Genomic DNA, 17,692 nt, shown 5'->3' on the forward strand with positions numbered 1-17,692 from the left:
AGCCTGGTATGATTTCTGTAGCTTCCAGCAAGGTGTGGGACACACTTGCACCGAAGAATTTAATGACTTGTTTTACTGTTGCCTGCCATCAATATTTATCTATATTAACTGAAGAAAGCCATTACTTGAAATGGCGTTTCACGCCTCTGAGCATTATACAGTCATTCTAAAGTCAGAAGTTGTACCAAATTCTAGGGGCAAACATACGAATGGCAATAACCCAACTTGAAGTTTTTAAATTTGCATTGACTGCAGCAATCTGGAAAAACTGAAGTCAAAATTATTCCAGTTGCTATAGGTAAGAATGACTGGATAAAGAGCGATGGGAACCATCTTTTCTCTGCTTGGTTTGTCTTGAATTAACAAGAGCACTTCACAAGTATATGTAATAGAAAAGAAAAACTCTGACAAGGCAACGGGCACCATGCTTCTTTTGGCCTTAATCGGCCAGGCAAGCAGGCTGATATCCTTTCCACATTTCCCCTTCTCCCTTCTCCAGTGGTCAGTTTTCTCAGTGTCCATTTCCCCCTGACAGACAGCCTTCTCTGACCCCACTTTATCATGCAAACATTTCCTGGTTTGCACCTCTTCAATGCACTTAGGAGAGGATATCTTATTTGATGGTTTCTGTACTTACTTGCTTATTGCCTGGCTCCCCACTAGCATGTAAGCACCTTGAAGGGCAGATTGACGCACCATGCATCATTCTATGCCCAGCACAGAGCACAGGCCTGGTATGTGGTGGGGGGGTTGGTGGAGGGGCGGGCGCTTTCCATTTGCAGAGTGAATTACTCACCCCAGGAGAGCATGAGCTTGAAGCACAGTGGGTATTTCTAGTACCTGTACAGATCACATCACTTTGAGCCAAAAGCTTAGAAAGGGTCCTTTAAACATCTTATGCTTGAACTTTCCTCAAAGACCAGCATTTTCAAGGGTGAGAGGATGTGGGATATCAGTTGGGTCAACCCTTCCCCTCACAGAGGACAGCACTTAGTCCCAGGGGGATTAAGAGACTGGTCCAAGGTCGTTTGGTGCTCTGCTGAGGCAGAAGTAGCTCCAGAACCCAGGCTCCTGGCAGCCTGCTGGCTCTGGCTCTTTCTCATATACTGTCCTCTGTCTCCAAAGATAAGCTCTCCAGCCAACGGCTTCTAGAGTGGTTTGACTTTCACATTCTGGTCTGAAATGTACTTCCTATAAGTCTCGCATCTTTAGAAATTACGTGTCTGGGACATCTGGACAAAAGAATCAATTCTCAACTCATAACAGATAAGATTTACATTTTTAATATCAGAAGTAGAGCTTCAGAGAACTTTACTATGGTACTCTTAGCCCACCACACTTCGATTTTTCTAGTCATCCAAGATTACTCACCCAGTGACTTTACATACTTTGGAAGAGACGCAAGACTTGGAAACAGAACTCAGAAACAGACGGACGCGTGTTTGCGGCCGTCCGAGTCCCATCTTTCTGAAGCTGTGAGAGCCTACTATTATTTGGTGGATTGTGTGAAACACAACTGGCACGTTACACCTTTTATTTAAAAACAAATATTACTTTACTTTCGTTTTAAGGTTTGGGAGCACTCCTTGAATTAACCAGAGATACCCTAGTGAATGGCCTGCAAGGCTGAGAAAAATCACTGAATGAAGAAGCTGAGAACCAGTACACAAGATCTTCTATGGATGAATCCACACGCAGGCACGACTTTTAGCACGACTTACAAAGTATTTGTGCCCCTAAATAAATAGATAGGGTTAAATTTAAAGGGGGTCCAAAAAAAACCCCAAAAACCTAAAAAAAAAAGAAAACCTTTTCAGAAAACACAGGTGTAGCCTGCTGTTTACAGAAAACAAGGGAAGACTTAGGTCTAATTTTGAGGCATCCTCGGTATTAGTACTCATGGAAATAAAATTGTCTACGGAAATTAGGTACCTTTTCTCTTAATACCATCCGCTTATCAATAGTTCTGGATAAAATTAATAGCAAAGGTAAAGGAAAGTATGGTTCATAATACAGGGCAGAATCGTAGCAAAAGAGGAACTAGGCAAAGGTTTCTTTCACCATCAAATCAATATCCCATTTTCTGAGTGATTAATCCAAATGAGAACCCAGCTCTTAAAGTTTTAACGGAGGTATTATCTCCACCTTTTATTTACTCCCTGTACTTGCAAAGCAGGATAATTTTAGTGTCAGTTGATCCCCTCACTGATATTCCCTGTATGAGGTCAGTGGGACATGCACAGATGAACGAGCAGTTTTAGGTCCCTCAAAATCAGGATACAGGAATATTTCCTTCATTCTTTCAGGCTAACAAGCAGTGACAGGTATTCAAAGCGTCCAACTGTCAACACTGTGACTTCTACTGTCGCCGGCATCATAATCTGTTTCTTAGTAACACTTGGTCTGAGCAGCAGTAATAGAATTAATTATACTTCATTTTGCTGCCTTTAACAGTATTGACCAAATTTAAGAACAAATGAGAAGTGCTTATCAAGCTTGAAGAAAATAATCCATCAGTGGCACAATTTAAATTCTCTGCAGTTCTCTTATTAATCAAAGTAACACTTACTATCCTATCTCCAGTTCCCATTAACAGTCATTAAGCCCTGCTGCTGATTGAAGCAATTTCTTTAGGGACCTCAACCTCATTTTTAAGAGAACCTTCTTTAGTGGAAAACAATATCATATAAGCACAGCGACTTAAAAGAGAGGAAGAGGTTCTTCAATCATGGTCTGACCTTGATATTTTTCAATGGTGTAAGTTCAGAAAAGTACACAACTGTGAGATTGGAAACTTCCAGAGTGGAAGGGCTGCCCTTGCTTCAGCACATGAAGGAGGCACAAATCCAACAAGCAAGGCACAGACTTGGGTCAAACACCTTACCAGCTTTCGAGAACCACCGTGGCCCTCATTTTATTCTTTCACGTACAATGTCAGATGCATCCCAGAAATGGGGAACACCCTGAGGAAGGTTTACCACCTTTCTCAGGAGGTACCAGGAATACCTTTGTCGTGACTTGTGGTTTTGAGGAGGCACGTGCTGGAGAGGTGAGCGAAAGAGGTCTGGCGTCCGAAGAGTTGGGGTGGAGGCAATACTCCACACTTCTAACCCACGGGAACTTGAGCAACTGGTCTGGTCTTTCATCTCCATTTTTCTCTGAAATGGAAACCATAGTATCATATGCTAAGCTTACCTCTCTAAATTGTTGTGGAAAGCACAAGAGGAAATGTACGGGAAAGTCCTTTGAGATTGTTAAATACTATAGTACAAACATTAACTAGTCAAGCCCTAGAAGCTAGTGTTTCTTTCAACTCTATCCCAGGTGCCTTGCCCCATGTTAATACACAGTAGGTGCCCAATCAGCGCTGAAATAATGCTAAAGAGCCCGATTTCCAAAAATGAGAGGAAGGTGACCCATGAGATTAAAGTGGAGTAACGGTGTTTTCCTTTGTCCAGAACACCGTTGGTGGAGTGGAAGGGGCCTTGGGTGTACAGAGCCCTGGGGAAAGACAAAATGATACTGGAACCAAGGGAATTGGGACGGCAATGTCTGTGGGGCTGAAAAAAGTTCTGTGATCAGTATGATTGAGGAACTGTTACCTTAAGAGGAAAAAGCCCAGAGACTGTTGGTGACTGGCGAGGTAAAACAATACTCACCTGCCAGTTTGGTCATGCCAGGAGAGCTGGGAGAGCTGGGACAGTTTCCTCTCCGAGTGCCCACTGCCTTCTGCCCTGTGTGCCACTGACAGCATCTCCAGCAGGCAGGCTGTTAAGGCACCAAGATGAAGGCAAGGGAAAGGGGGTAGACTTGGTAATTAGGCTCCGGGACGGGATCTTATCTGCACCACCCACAGATTGTGTCAAGGCATTAGATATTCTAGAGTCTCACCTCCTCACCTGCGTAATCCCTTGGAAACCAGTGTTTCTTCTGGTTATTAATTGTAATTCACCACAATCCTAATATTTATAAAAGCTTAATACAACAGGGCACTGGTTATAAAATTTCAAGGTGGGAAAACACTCAGTATTCATCCTGCTCATTCTTTATTAATAAGGAAACAGGCTCAGAGAGGTCCAGTGGTTTGCCTGAGGTCACCCAGCTGGGCATGGTTGGCCATCTTTGGCTCATTCAGAAGTGACCTCGCTCCTTTGAGCAGCCATCTGAGATCCGTCGTGAAGCTGTTCTCTTTCCCCCAGAGGAGGCTGAGTACCTATGGAGGAGACCCAGGGAGCCCTCTCAGGAAGGACTTCTGTACACCTGTCCCCTTCTCATTTCTATGCTCTAAACATGAAACCCTTTTGCTTTGGGTTTGGTTTGAAGATAAGGGTTTCAGAGATTGGACAGGTGAGATGGATCCATTCGTTTCCTTTAATGGTCAAAGTCCCAAGAGAGAGAAATCAAGACCTGGACGTGAATTTGCTTGGCCAGCACAGATGTGAAGACGCCTTTCAATAGGGCTATTGGGCCTGATGCAGAAAGACGATCACATAATCAATAAAGAGCTGGAACTGCCTCGGATTCTGATGACGCTGTTTCCAGCTGCAAGCCATGCCCTGCTCCTGAGATGTTCCCAGAGGCCAGAAAGGAGCAGAGTTCAGTCGGGAGTGAATTTTCTTTCCTTGAAGAGATGAAGGGCACCATCCAGCACTTAATTTCTGATAAGACATTAAATGCATGATTCTCGTCTAAGAAATGAAATGCTGAGCTGAATTTTTGGATCAATGGAATACCTACTCCTGTTAAAGCACTTAAAAAGGAAAACATCTACAAAATGTCCCATTAGGCTGACAAATTTATAACACTGTGAAAAGTGTGCCAGCAGTTTCAAAGCCGAATAGAGCGTTGTGTTTAAAGAGTATGAATGGATTTGAGTTTGGCAATATTTCATCTACACGAACAAGTTTAGCTATCACATCTCTTCGCCATATTTCCCACATTTACTTTCAACCAGGCATATGTACACCATGACAGAATATGGACAGCATCTTAAAAAATAAGTTGTAAAATGAATGATATTAAATGGACTTTCACAGCGTGAAGACATGGAAATATATTCTCATCTTGATGTGTGGGGCTGTACAGATATGAATGCCATTAGCATTAATGGTAATTATGGGCGTAAATCCCCATTCTCGGGATGAGAATATGCCCCTTAGTTTGCAAGTACAATGATAGGCTCATTTTTGAAACTAGAAACAGCTGAGACGTTCCCCCCCCCCCCACCATCATCCCCCCACCCCCCACCCCACCAAGTAGGAGAGACATCCAGAGCAGCTCACAACATAAAATCTGATCACCCACTTTCACAAAACATGCAATTCAAGCACTTTAAAACTCTTTTACCTCAGAAAAGCAGAAAAGTCTCAGACTGCAGCCTGGATATTCCGGCAATTTATGCTTTATCATTCATAGGTTCCTGTCACCTGCTAGGGCGGTTACACTACAGGAGCTATACACTCTCATAATGAACTCGCTTTATTCTGGTCTGATATCTATGGAGAATAATATTTTTCAGTCAACCCAGAAAGTGCTGTTGAGCTACAATGAAAATTTGCAGAAAGTAAGCAAATTTAGCATCCTGTTCACCAAAGCCGATATATTGTAATCTCATTAAAACAGGCAGGCAGATGACAGTGCCAGGGAAAAGGTTCAAGTCTTCTCTTTCTAATTCTTAAATTAATAAGGTAGTGAGACTGAGTGTTTGGTTAGGCCTCGCCTTACATAGTAGGAAAACAAAAAAGAAATCCTCTTTGCCACAAAGTCAGACAACATTAACACACAGAGGGCCGCCTGCTTTGTAACTTTACAAACACTTCATCAGGGCACGATGGGGCAAAGAGACACATGTAATTAAAATATACTAAAAAAACAAGCCGTTGTGGCTTTCAATTACAATGGAACTAAGAAGCAACCATATTATTTCTACAAACTATTTTCACTTAGCACAGTTCAGATGGAATTATTGCCATGACCTTTTAAAAATGTGAAAGAGTGAATCAATACCCTTTCAGAGGCAAGATTGCTAGAGCAGAATTGGCCATGCTGTAATGGTGTGTATTTCTGCATCAGGAGGCAGTTGAAACCTAATTATCGTCAATCACATACAAGGTACCTCCATGTACTGATGAGCTCGGGCAGGCAGCAGCGTCCACGGGAGGGTCCATGCAAGTGGGTCTTCGAGAGGGAGGAGCATCTGTGGTGAAGGGGCCAGGGGACCTCGGAAGCCCTGGCCAGCGGAGTAAGGCTTACAGGTGAGTTATAGGGACTGTCACTCATTTACAATAACTAACACTGGCCTGTCAGAAACAGCCACCTGTAAATGATGTATGAGAGGCTGGCAGCCTGCCATCCCCCAATAGACCTTGCAGCCAAGAATCACATTTTATTGTCGAGGTCATCGGAATGCTTACTTGGATACATGCCATATATTATTAAAAAATAACAAACAGCCAATCAGCAACATTTCTTAAGGCTCAAGGGCAAAATAACCAACGTGCTTTTAGAAAATAGGAAACAAGCATCCAAGATGCATTTTAGCAGGTGATTTTTAATTCTCTCCCGATACAAAGAAGCAACAATATGCAGAAGCCTGAGGTCGGTGATGCAATGTCAGATGAAGAGATTACATATGGATATTCACTTTTTCTAAAGTCTTTTATCCTGATGCCAGCAAAAAACCCAAAGACACTCCTCTTCATCAATAATGTCCCAACTGCTAGACCATGTGCTGGAGATAAGTTCTCAGGCTGTAAAAACCACAGAAACCAGTTAGCAAGGTAAGGAAATAAGGATCTCAGGTTTGATTTTTCCATTCAATTCCATCTTTTTGGAATCTGCCTGAAAACACTAAAATGATCCTATGTACTGTGACCAATTTTGGGGGCGGGGGGTGTAATCAATTTTTTCATATACAATAAGAGGTCGACATCATGTTTTGAATTTTATTTAGAAGCCTAAATGTGGGTAGAAGTTTCAGCATTATTTTAACACAGGAAACACAACATTATCAAATGTTATGATATTAAGCCACGAATAAGTGTTTAGACAACCCCTTGCAACTTTTCTTCAAAACCAAACAGTCTGTTCTGTAACCGTACGATTTCAAATATTGTCCCAACTAGGGTGGTGGTGAAAATGTCTGGGATAATCAGCCTTGCTCCACTAGCTCCACTTACTCCCACAGAAATGAAGGATTCTGCATATTTGTGAACATTACATAGTAATTGGACAATCTTTTGTTCAATGCTCTTAATGTTCCTAGAATAAAAACATTAAAAATGCACTTAAAAAAAAAACAGGAATACTCATTACACACAAGTAATAGTTTTTAATTTAGAAAAAGAGTCTAATTGAAATTACATTTGTTATGCAGAGACTACCAATAATTATCGTGGCTTTAAACATGCAAGCATGAAGGTTCCTTTTGAATTGATGACTCTTTTCAGAAGTGGCTACTTCTGGTTGAGTTCAGGGACCCAGGGACCGGTCTGTGAAATCAGGTGGTCCCCAGGTATACCAGATGGCCCTGCAGAGTGGCTGCAGTAGAACATGTGCTCATTTAGCGACAGGAGGGTTCCATGAGCTTCCTGCCTTAGCAGCAAGTGACGGTACTCATTCCAGCCGTCCCACCTCCACCACGGAGTGCTTGGATTTGGCAAATCCTCTCCCCACTAGGTGCTGACACACCCTCGCTTTAACTTCTGGTCTCCGAACACGATCATCGAAAAGGACAGAACCAAGAAATAGATGATGAAACTAGAAAGGGAAGCTGACATCCTACCCTCGCTGTTACGTCCGGGATTTTGTCAAGTAGACCACCACTGCTAAAAGCTGTGACTTCCGGGTGACGAGGGACTGACAGGATTCCATAACTCACTTGTTGGACTCCAAAACAGCATGCAAGAGCCTCTCTCTTTAATTGCTCGTGGCCGAAGACAACGTTAACACCTCTTTTGTTGCTACATCACGTTACTGCGATTTCTGTGACTGGTGTCTGCTGTACATAACCACGCCCAGCCCTCTTAGCAGGAGGCTTCTCAATGTGCTGATTTCTGATGTCCCACAAGTGCTGTAAAGTGACTGCTGTTGACCATTGCCTTGTTTTAATGTCCCCTAAATAATAATACACTTTAATGTTAAAAAAAATAGTCCATTGTCATTCAGGAATGTATGTCTTCTAAACTACCAGAGGATGTAAAAAATAATAATAATAAATGTCCCTCTTGGCAACTTAATTTGTAGATAACTGAGGTTGTTTTTAGATAGGAGTCTTACATTGAATTTGGAATCTATGTGATTGTTTAATATCATTAAGGGAATATTGTATTGGTTACAATGGCTCGGTAAAGTACCTGGTTTCCATGTGGTTGTATCAGTCTAGGTCTGTAACACTGTACACTACTTTTTCCCCTAGAGTCCTCCTTGTAATGCTGAGAAAGTGTCAGAAATAATGACTGTCTACCTATATCTGCAATAAAACGTAGAGCATGGATATTATAGTTGTAAGTATCAAAGATTTATTTCGTGACTGCAGGTAATGATGAATCTTTTAGCACAACTAATGTCTGGAGGAAACCTCTCTTCTTCTCCGAGCTGTCACATGGAAACTATTTATAGGGCCCTTAGTGCTGTGGGGTTTTAGCATAAAGAGGCAATGTGTCTAAGGTGCCACTGGATGGAAATGTTAGCAAGGGCTTCCTCTCATTGAAGATCTTTTAGTAGATGGCATTAGAGTCCCTCTTTGTGTGTTTACGTCCCCCCAAAGACAGGGGACAGATGTTTAACATCAGCCCATTAATCCCTGAGCCGGGGTTCCTGTGACAGCACAAACCCAACAGAATGAGCCCTTTGCCTCTGCTCAGTGTAAATGCCGCAATTTACTGCTGATTTACAGAACAGGGTCAGGCCATTAGAAACTTGGCAATCTTCAGTACAGCTGGAAAACAATATGCATGATAAGCTAAAATTCAATACCTTCTTGCACTAATTAAATGGGTTCCCACCAGGACAAAAACACAAATTACAATACAGAGCTTTTCTGCATCCCTCTGCATTTTTCTACAGCTGTGACCAAGCTTTATTTGTACACGTCTTTGGACATTAGGTTTTCATTCACTTCCACTATTTAAAGACTGTGTGTGTATCACAGTCATTCTTCGTATCATTCCACTCTAATACTGCTCCCAAATTCCAAATTGGTGGCTAACTCATTTTCCTGTGGTGTACGCTGACAAGTGTGTAAGCAAAAACACTGACGCTGTCCTAGAGCCCTGCTTGGATTTCCCTCACACAGATGAGCAGGTCGGTAACAGTTCTTCTCTCCAAATAAACCAAGAGGCTCTTGGAAATATCGTAAAATCCCAAAAGAACCTATTCTGGGATCAAGACAATCTCATTGCAGAATCTCTCTTTCGTAACAAAACGTGAAGGTAAAGGACCAGGCAACTGGGTTTGAGAATGAGCTTTGCTTTTCCAAAGAGTGGAGCGTACAAAGATGCTTCACACCAAGAGTCAACACGGGTGGAATAGCTCTTATTTTCTATGGCTTGCTGGACAGAACGGCCCCCAGCCTCACTGTAAGGAAAAAAAAAAAAAAACACACACACACACACAAAACACCTTCCACACAAGCAGGCACTTATATCCCCAGAAATATGGGTCTGTGAGCTGCCCAACATTTTCCTGAGTAGTGAATAATATTTAGATCATATGTGGGTTGCCTCCAGGCCACCCACTGAGAAGAAGAAGCAAGACTTGGAACAGCTGGAGGTTTAAGTAAAAAACAAGAATAGCTACAGGCTTTATCTTGGATCCAAACGGTATGAATATAATCATCATCATACAAAAAAAAAAAAAAATACCTGGTAACTATAAATCTCATCTACCAATGTAAGAGAACATTCTAAATCTATTAATATTTTCAAAGACATTATCTTTCTGCCACCCCACTGCTTTGTGACTTGTTGTATCAGCTATATTATTTGCCTTAAAGCACCATCTAAGTGTTTTTCTTCCCCTGTGAGGGGGTCTTCCACAACCTTCGCAAGACACAGCCCACTGCTCCCCTGCAGGAGGACAGGGGTGCTATTAACAACCAAAGACACTTCAGGCACAAGCTGAAACTCCAGCGTTTCCAAACCTCCCTGCCTCCCATCAAAATTCATATCCTGTCACTGTTCTAAGAGCAGAAAGGCTTCTCATTATAGCATCATTCCCCTCTTGCAAAAAGCACTGATTGCTGCACTGGTGGCTTTGGAAGGCAAAGATGTAATTTAGCAAAATAATGTACCATGCTGATTAATTTAATGTAGCCCATGACTAATTATGGTAATTCATTACATCTACAATTAGGCTAAGTAATTTATTGCACTGCAGTCTCATAAAGCGGAGGATTTATATCGAGTTTTGAATGTCACCCAAAGGACATTTCTGTACCTTGTCTTTACTGAAGCGGAATAAGGCTGCCAGCTGAGATGAGCCAAAAAAAAAAAAAAAAAAATCTCCCCCCTCCCTCACAGACACTCACACTCGGGTGCACTGACACGCTCTTTGCCATTTGTGATGTTTGTATTTTGGAACTGAAGTCAAGAGCAAGGAGAGATTTCCTGGTCATCTCCACCGCTTCCTCCTCCTCCATGTGTGCCTTTGTGATGATTCGCTGTGTGTTTTTTTCCATGTGTGTGTTTTGGGGTTTTGGTCTTTGGTTTTGTTTTCCTGTCAGCCACATACCAGTTTCCTCTCTGTACACCCCGGAGCCCTTACACCGGGGAGCGAACGCCATACGAAAAGCTGCTGGGGTCTTCCCAAATGTCTGCAGACGTTTGGTGGCGATCAGAGAAAACAGGCACTTGTGCTTCCGAGTTCTGTTGCTTATTCTGCAGATAACACCGCAGCCAACTTCAGCAAAGATCGCGTCTCCCCTTTGCTGCACAAAAAGGGGACATCTCCCCTCACTTAGGAAAGACGCAAACATAGCATTATTTTGAAATACAGCCTCGCTGATACCCTGCAGCGGGGTTTGCTCCAGCGATGGGGTACTTCGGAGACCAATTTGTTTAGCTGATCACTGTCTCTTTGACGTGGCTGCAAATGTTACCTTTCTTTTTCAATCAAAAACACAGCAGGGGGTGCCATCTGTTTGGCACAGGCCTTCACTCACTTCCCCAATGCCTTTTTGTGCAGATCATTTTACGTGGCAATTCGCTAAAAATCTTTCATTCCTTGGTTTTGCTAAATATAACTCTCCAAAATGGGCTGTTTTCTCAGAATGTCAGCAAGACTCACAAATGGGCGCAGTTTTTCCTGAACAGCCAATATCAGATCAAATGGAGCATTTATCAGCCTTTTTTTTTTAATGAACAAATACCTCACTGTCATTTCATTGTTTACTTAAAAGCGACATGTTTACTGAGGGTGGCGAAACCGCATCTACCCCACTGAAGTTCACCCCAGTTTCTTTGTTTGGCTTTGACAGAGGTGCGCCATCCCCAACAGGGGTACCCCAGTTTTTAAGATCCTTGAAGAGAACAGGTAAAGCAAATGCATGCGTAGAACCACCATATTAAAGAGTCGTTAGGAAACAACATTGTGCAGGAAAGTGGTTAACTATTTCCCCAGCTCAGATGCTGTTCAAAGCAATGACTCCCCCCCAGCCGACCCCCCCAGGAGGAACAGATGATCAGCACCACGCGCTGAAGCCACAGGGATGCTCGTGGATTTCCGAGCGCGTGTAGAATACAAATGAATTATCCTCATTCTTCTCCTAGCAGAGCATATAGGCCAGACCTCATTAGAATTCAATATCACTCTGCTTTTCTAATGTTAATGTACCAGTTATATAAGAAATACGGGGTGTTGGGAGGGTCCTTCCACAATTATGTTCAACGTGATATCATAATTCTGAAAACTGGATGTAATCTTTGTTAAAGGAAATTATTGCATTTTTACCATTTTATCTTTTGCTTCTAATATAACTTAAATTCCCATTCTCATAGTGGATTAGAAGACGCCTTAATTCTTTGTGTCTCTCTTAAAGCCACAGTGACTACAATACTGGCTTTATCGCTTTTTTTTTTTTTTTTTTTTTAATGCCATGACTAAAGATGAGATTGTGAAGCCTCCGAGGCCACCTCCCTGTGAAAGGAAACACAGCACATCACATTAATAAACAACTGTAGGAGTTTTCTTCATCCAGGAATAACTCAGGGCATTAAAGCTTGGGGTCTTTTGTTTAGAGTGCGGCAAGAAGTGTAATGAAAACAAAAACACCGACACATAAAAATGCAATTTATGCTCTTTTATCAAGCGAAGAAAAAGTTGTTTAACGTTTGAAAAGGGAGCAGTAACGTAAATTTATTGACAATTTTATTGTAATAATTAGATGTTTACACAGTCTGGACATTGTGGCTAAATCACTTGGAGCATGTTTATTTGCAGGGAGCCGTTTTCTGGGGACGGCAGCAGGTTCATTAAGAAGACATACTGTATTAGAATTCAAAGAAACAGCCAGTCCTGATCTCCCCGTCTCTGTTTTATATTTAAAAAAAAAAAAAAATCTACAAATAATGAAGTAAAATACAGAATTCCCTTCACAAGGAAAACAACTTCTCTCCTGGCCCCAAAATAGCTTGAAAATAAATCTTGTATTGAATATCTTAACACATATTAGAGACCACCTTGAATGGCTATAACTAGCTTTAATACCTAGTGTGTAAATGGCAATCTGTTTTGACTAATAAAGTATAGCAGAGTATTAGGGCAGCTCTTGCTTCACTCTTTTCTTAAAAAAAACAACAACAGTATTTATTTTGGATGAGAGGTTTCTCTTCTCAGTACATACTGAAAGAGAAAAACCTCGTTTGGAGAGAAATATTTCTCTTCAGCAGTCTCAAACCAGATTAATGGATCAAAATTGCACATTTGAAAAATCTGACTAAATTTAAATTCTCCACATGGCTCTCTTCCATTAATTTTTTGTGCTTCTATACTAATCTTTAATGTGTTGCTCTGATATGGCTTCCATATTTCCAAACCGGAGCTGAAATGGAAATGACAGATTTTCAGTTATGTAAAAATAGCAAGGAAGTGCCAGGAAAAATATGTGAACAAAACAATCTCTAGAAAAGATATGAAATGAGAATAATTTTATAGCATGATATGGATCCAATAATAGAAGTATAGTTGGGGCAATTATATTAATTTTTAAATTTTAAAACTGTTTAAAAATTAAGGCACTAAATGCTAAGCTATAATTTGTTTCCAGCCTTAGTATACTTCCATTAGAATTAAGCAGTAATCAATATAGAGTATTTATTGCTATAAACCACAGCACCAGAGGAAGCAAAGGATGGTATGGTTAGAAGTCAAAATTCTCTACTGTAATCATTTAGAAAAAGAGAACAAAGTTTTAGGAATGGACTGATTTTTACTTTAATCAGTTACCCCAGTTTATTGTATTCCCCACTACTTTCCTTTACCAAAAGAGTATAGTAAAGAAAATACATTATGAAAGTGATAATTTCCCTGTAAAGTTTAAGATGGTCAGAGAAGCTTTTATTTTAGAAAGTAAATAATAGGTAAGTAATATGACTATTTTTAAAAGTTAATGGAATTGATTAATGGCTCAAAATAACCAAGAATTCACATTACAGAGCACTATTTTAAAGAGAAGTGCTGAAAATTAACTCTATACTATAACGACATTACCAAACGTGTTACTGGAATTATATACTGCATATCAGTACAGATTATAATTGCTAGGCTAAAAAAAATGGAATCTTCAATGATGCTGTGTGATAACAAGTATATTTAATAATCTTAAATAAACTCAAACTTACTTTGATATCTACACTTCTAAGTTATTCAAGACATGAGAAATGAATTTTAAAAAATCAGATCATGAAAGCCATTATTATTTGAAGGAATATGCTCAATTTTTTAGATAATTTAAATTATTTAAGAGTCCTTTGCATTTTTTATTAGCTTTGCCTAAAGTTATAACAGTAAAGCATTAAGGTTACATGTAATGATGTTCTGGTTTGCCCTTATTTCTAGTCCCATACTTTTACAAACTACAAACTGAGATATCAGTGCTATATTACAGAGCTAATTCCATCAAATAAACTTGTCTTATTTCTAGATAGGCACCTGAAGAAAATGTTTAACTACAGTGTGTATTCACATGCAAACAATCACAGATACCCATTGGAAGAAACAGTTCATAAAGAGAGTAGATACTGCTCAAAGGAAATCTGTATAAACATTTTCTTTAGAGTGTCTATTCCAAAAAGAAATGCTCTGTTAAGTCCAACCAACTACAGACAACATGTACCTAAAGCCTGTTATTCAGATTCATGTTTTTATGTATCAAAGGAAAAGTTCATTTTGAAATTTTACAGACAGAAGTAACATCTCTGTTATTGAAATCTCCATTAACAGAAAGTGACCAAGGCTTGGAAACCAACGGCTTCCTTCAAAATTGTATTGAAGATTATTGGAGAGTTTAATCCCAAACTCCTTCAGGATGACCCACATCAATTTTCGTTATAAAATAACAAAACCAACAGCTCCCTAACATTATTCCAAGCAATCTTACTGCTAATGCTGAGTGTTAAAAAAACTTTCCCCTTGCTTGTTTTTGGTGTGAAGGAGCAATTTTTATTTTGACCCATCGTTCCATTTCAGTTCTCATGTCTTCCGATGCAGGAAAGACATATTTAACACTGTCACTGATTTTTCAAGTCACCTCCAAATATAACCTCACTTGAGCCTAACGACACCCTGTGAGGTAGAGAGAACAAGTATTTTGCAGGCAAGGGAACTTTTTCTAGGGCACAAGGCGTAGAGAGCTGAAACTAGAATGTTGATTGACTGCAGTTCCAGTGGTCGTCCTATTACCCACTGTCAGCTGAATACCACTGGTACACCTCTGTCTCCCACTGAAGGAAAAGAGTCCTTTTTCCCAAAGGGGGAGGGGTCATTCTCGGCTCCCAGAATTGTGCTTTACCATAATTGGCAGCAACTCTGCAAAAGATGCTCAGGTTATTCACACACAGCAATTTGGTTCCCCTCACACTTAATTCAGTACGAACTACAGGCATTTCATAAAATTTCCCAAAACCAATGTTTTCATCTGAACCAACATTGAAACCCTCCCTTCCTCTCTGTACATTCAAATATATATACGTGAAAGGATTCTCAGTTTGTTTCCAAGCTAGTCTCCTCGATTCAGATGTAACAAAATTTGATAAGTCTTAGGACACTGCTAGTGATTAAACCTGCTAAGCATTGCACGGAGGTGAGCTACCCGGGGCTGTTCTCCTTCCCAGAGTTAACGTCCTGTCTATTGTATTTAGACTAGGAGTCTGCTTGGGAAAGACTGTGTCGAATTCTATGTTTGAAATGCCCCTAGCACACTGTTGGTACTTAAATGCAATTATTCAAAATGGAATCATTTAATTAGATAGGAAGAGAAATAGCAAGCCCGGAGATGATAGTAAAGAATAAAGCAAATGTGCTGACCGACTGAAGCAAAGCAACAGATAGGTAACAACGCGCACTCACAAGATAAGCATGTTGCAATTTTTCGATTCTGGATGCACAGAACAGGGTAAACACATAGTTGCATCCCTTGCTTTTGCTGGGTTCACATAAAGCAGAGAACATAACTGATATTGATAACTCTGCAGAGTGATAAGAATTCTAGGCCTCATGACTCATATGACTTAGCTCCTTGGGAAAACCTGAGGAGGAGGAGGAAAGTGGAGCAAGGAGATGAAAGCAGGGAGTGCTGGAGACGATACGAAAGTGTACCCTGGATGCTGAACTGGGAATTAGGAAGGAGTTGTGTACCCACCTGCAAGGGACAGGTCATTGTACACCAACAGGATCCACTTAGAGGGCAGCTGGAAATCAGAACAATGCAGTCATTTGTTCCCTGCATGATATTCTGAGGACTAGGCATAGAAACAGGTCGGGTACAATACAGAATGAAGTACCCCTTGGAAAGCGACCTTCCGCACATCCTCTCATTTGGGGCTGTAAGATAGCCAATATCTCAGGGTGCATTTTAGACCACGAGTGGGCTCAATCTGACCCCTCCTTCAGCTAAATTCCAGAGCCCCATAATGGATGCAGTTCTTAGCTCCCAAGCCCCCGAACCCTGCCAGCCTCCAATCACTGAGCTACAAAAGATTTTCTTTTTAAAGGTTTGTTTAAAATACACAGCAGAAGACTCATTATGGAGCCCTGTACAAGGCACCACGCAGGTACCCAAGGAATAAGTCCTCATACTTAAGTGCCAGACATGCTAATAAAAGTTCTCCTTAAATGAATTCATATCGCCACTAGTAAAAGTCTCATGTCAGACATTGCCATCACTTGGTTACAAAATTATACAAGTTGTATAATGAAGTTTGCTTATTAATTGTAAAGTCTCGAACCATTTAATAACAATCCTTTAAACTGGTGGAAAACACAATAATTTAAACCCTAGCCCCCAAAACAACTACAGAATTGAAAACCGTTTGAGACAGAAGCAGCCAGCTTTACTGTCCTCTCTAAGGCCTCCCTGCTGGCCTGTGTCCTTGGGCTTGACTTTGAGGAGGGGGAGGGGATAGGAAAAGGTCATTTGAAAAGGGTCCCTTTGGCCTGGTGTCTTCTCTCGTCCCTCTGCTGCCTGGACTGACTATTTTCAGCCAGACTGGAAGTTTGTGGAGAGAAATATTCCTGTTACTCTCTTCTCCATGGTGGATTCGCTGCTTTTGGTTCCTTACAGTCACCACGGTCTGCTTTAACTGGTGCAAATTCGGCTGAACGCCTGTCCATCCTTGAACTACCGTGTTTCCCTGAAAATAAGACCTGGCTGGACCATCAGCTCTAATGCGTCTTTTGGAGCAAAAGTTAATATAAGACCCAGTCTTATATTATGTTAGATAAGACCCGGTCTTGTATTATAGTAAAATAAGACCGGGTCTTATATTAATTTTTGCTCCAAAAGACGCATTAGAGATGATGGTCTGGCTGGGTCTTATTTTCGGGGAAGCATGGTATTCTTCTCACATGCTCCAGCCTATTTTGTAAGAATGGGCAATACATTTTTATTGAGTGCCTGCTACATACAAAGAATAAAGTATTTGGTTTGCATTTGTCACAGTCCTGGGCAGCAGAAGGGTGCTGAATTCGAGGGAGGGAGGCTGGGTAACTCACTAGGTCTGGACCTTGGGATAAGTTACTTACCCTCAGTTTCCTAATCAGGAAAATGGGAATAAACGACAGAACTTACCTCATAGGGTTGTTAGAAGACTGAATGAAAAGTGCACGACAAGTAATAAATAGTTAATGTTAGCTATTGCTATCTCTAGTCAGTTAAATTATCATCATTTTGACATAATAGTTTAAGAACACAAGGTTTTCTAAATGGACTCCGAGGAGATGGGAAAGGGAGGCTGTGTATGGGAATCAGCTTATTTTTTGGAATTTTCTCCTCCTCTAAAGCAGCCATTTTTAATTGGCATACATTGCTGCCATTAATTTTCTCCTTTGAGAGTATCCTTTCCTTAAATAAGAGGCTCAAGCTACAAAATGTCACCTGCTTTTACTCTAGCAGGAGTGACAGTTTTCTAGGACAATGTTGAGGCTAGTAAACAGAAAACAGGCAAGTGCTGTTCTGTATTACGTCTCTGAGTAACGG

Source organism: Rhinolophus sinicus, linkage group LG09 (genome assembly GCF_036562045.2).
Source record: "Rhinolophus sinicus isolate RSC01 linkage group LG09, ASM3656204v1, whole genome shotgun sequence".
Classification (NCBI taxonomy): Eukaryota; Metazoa; Chordata; class Mammalia; order Chiroptera; family Rhinolophidae; genus Rhinolophus; species Rhinolophus sinicus.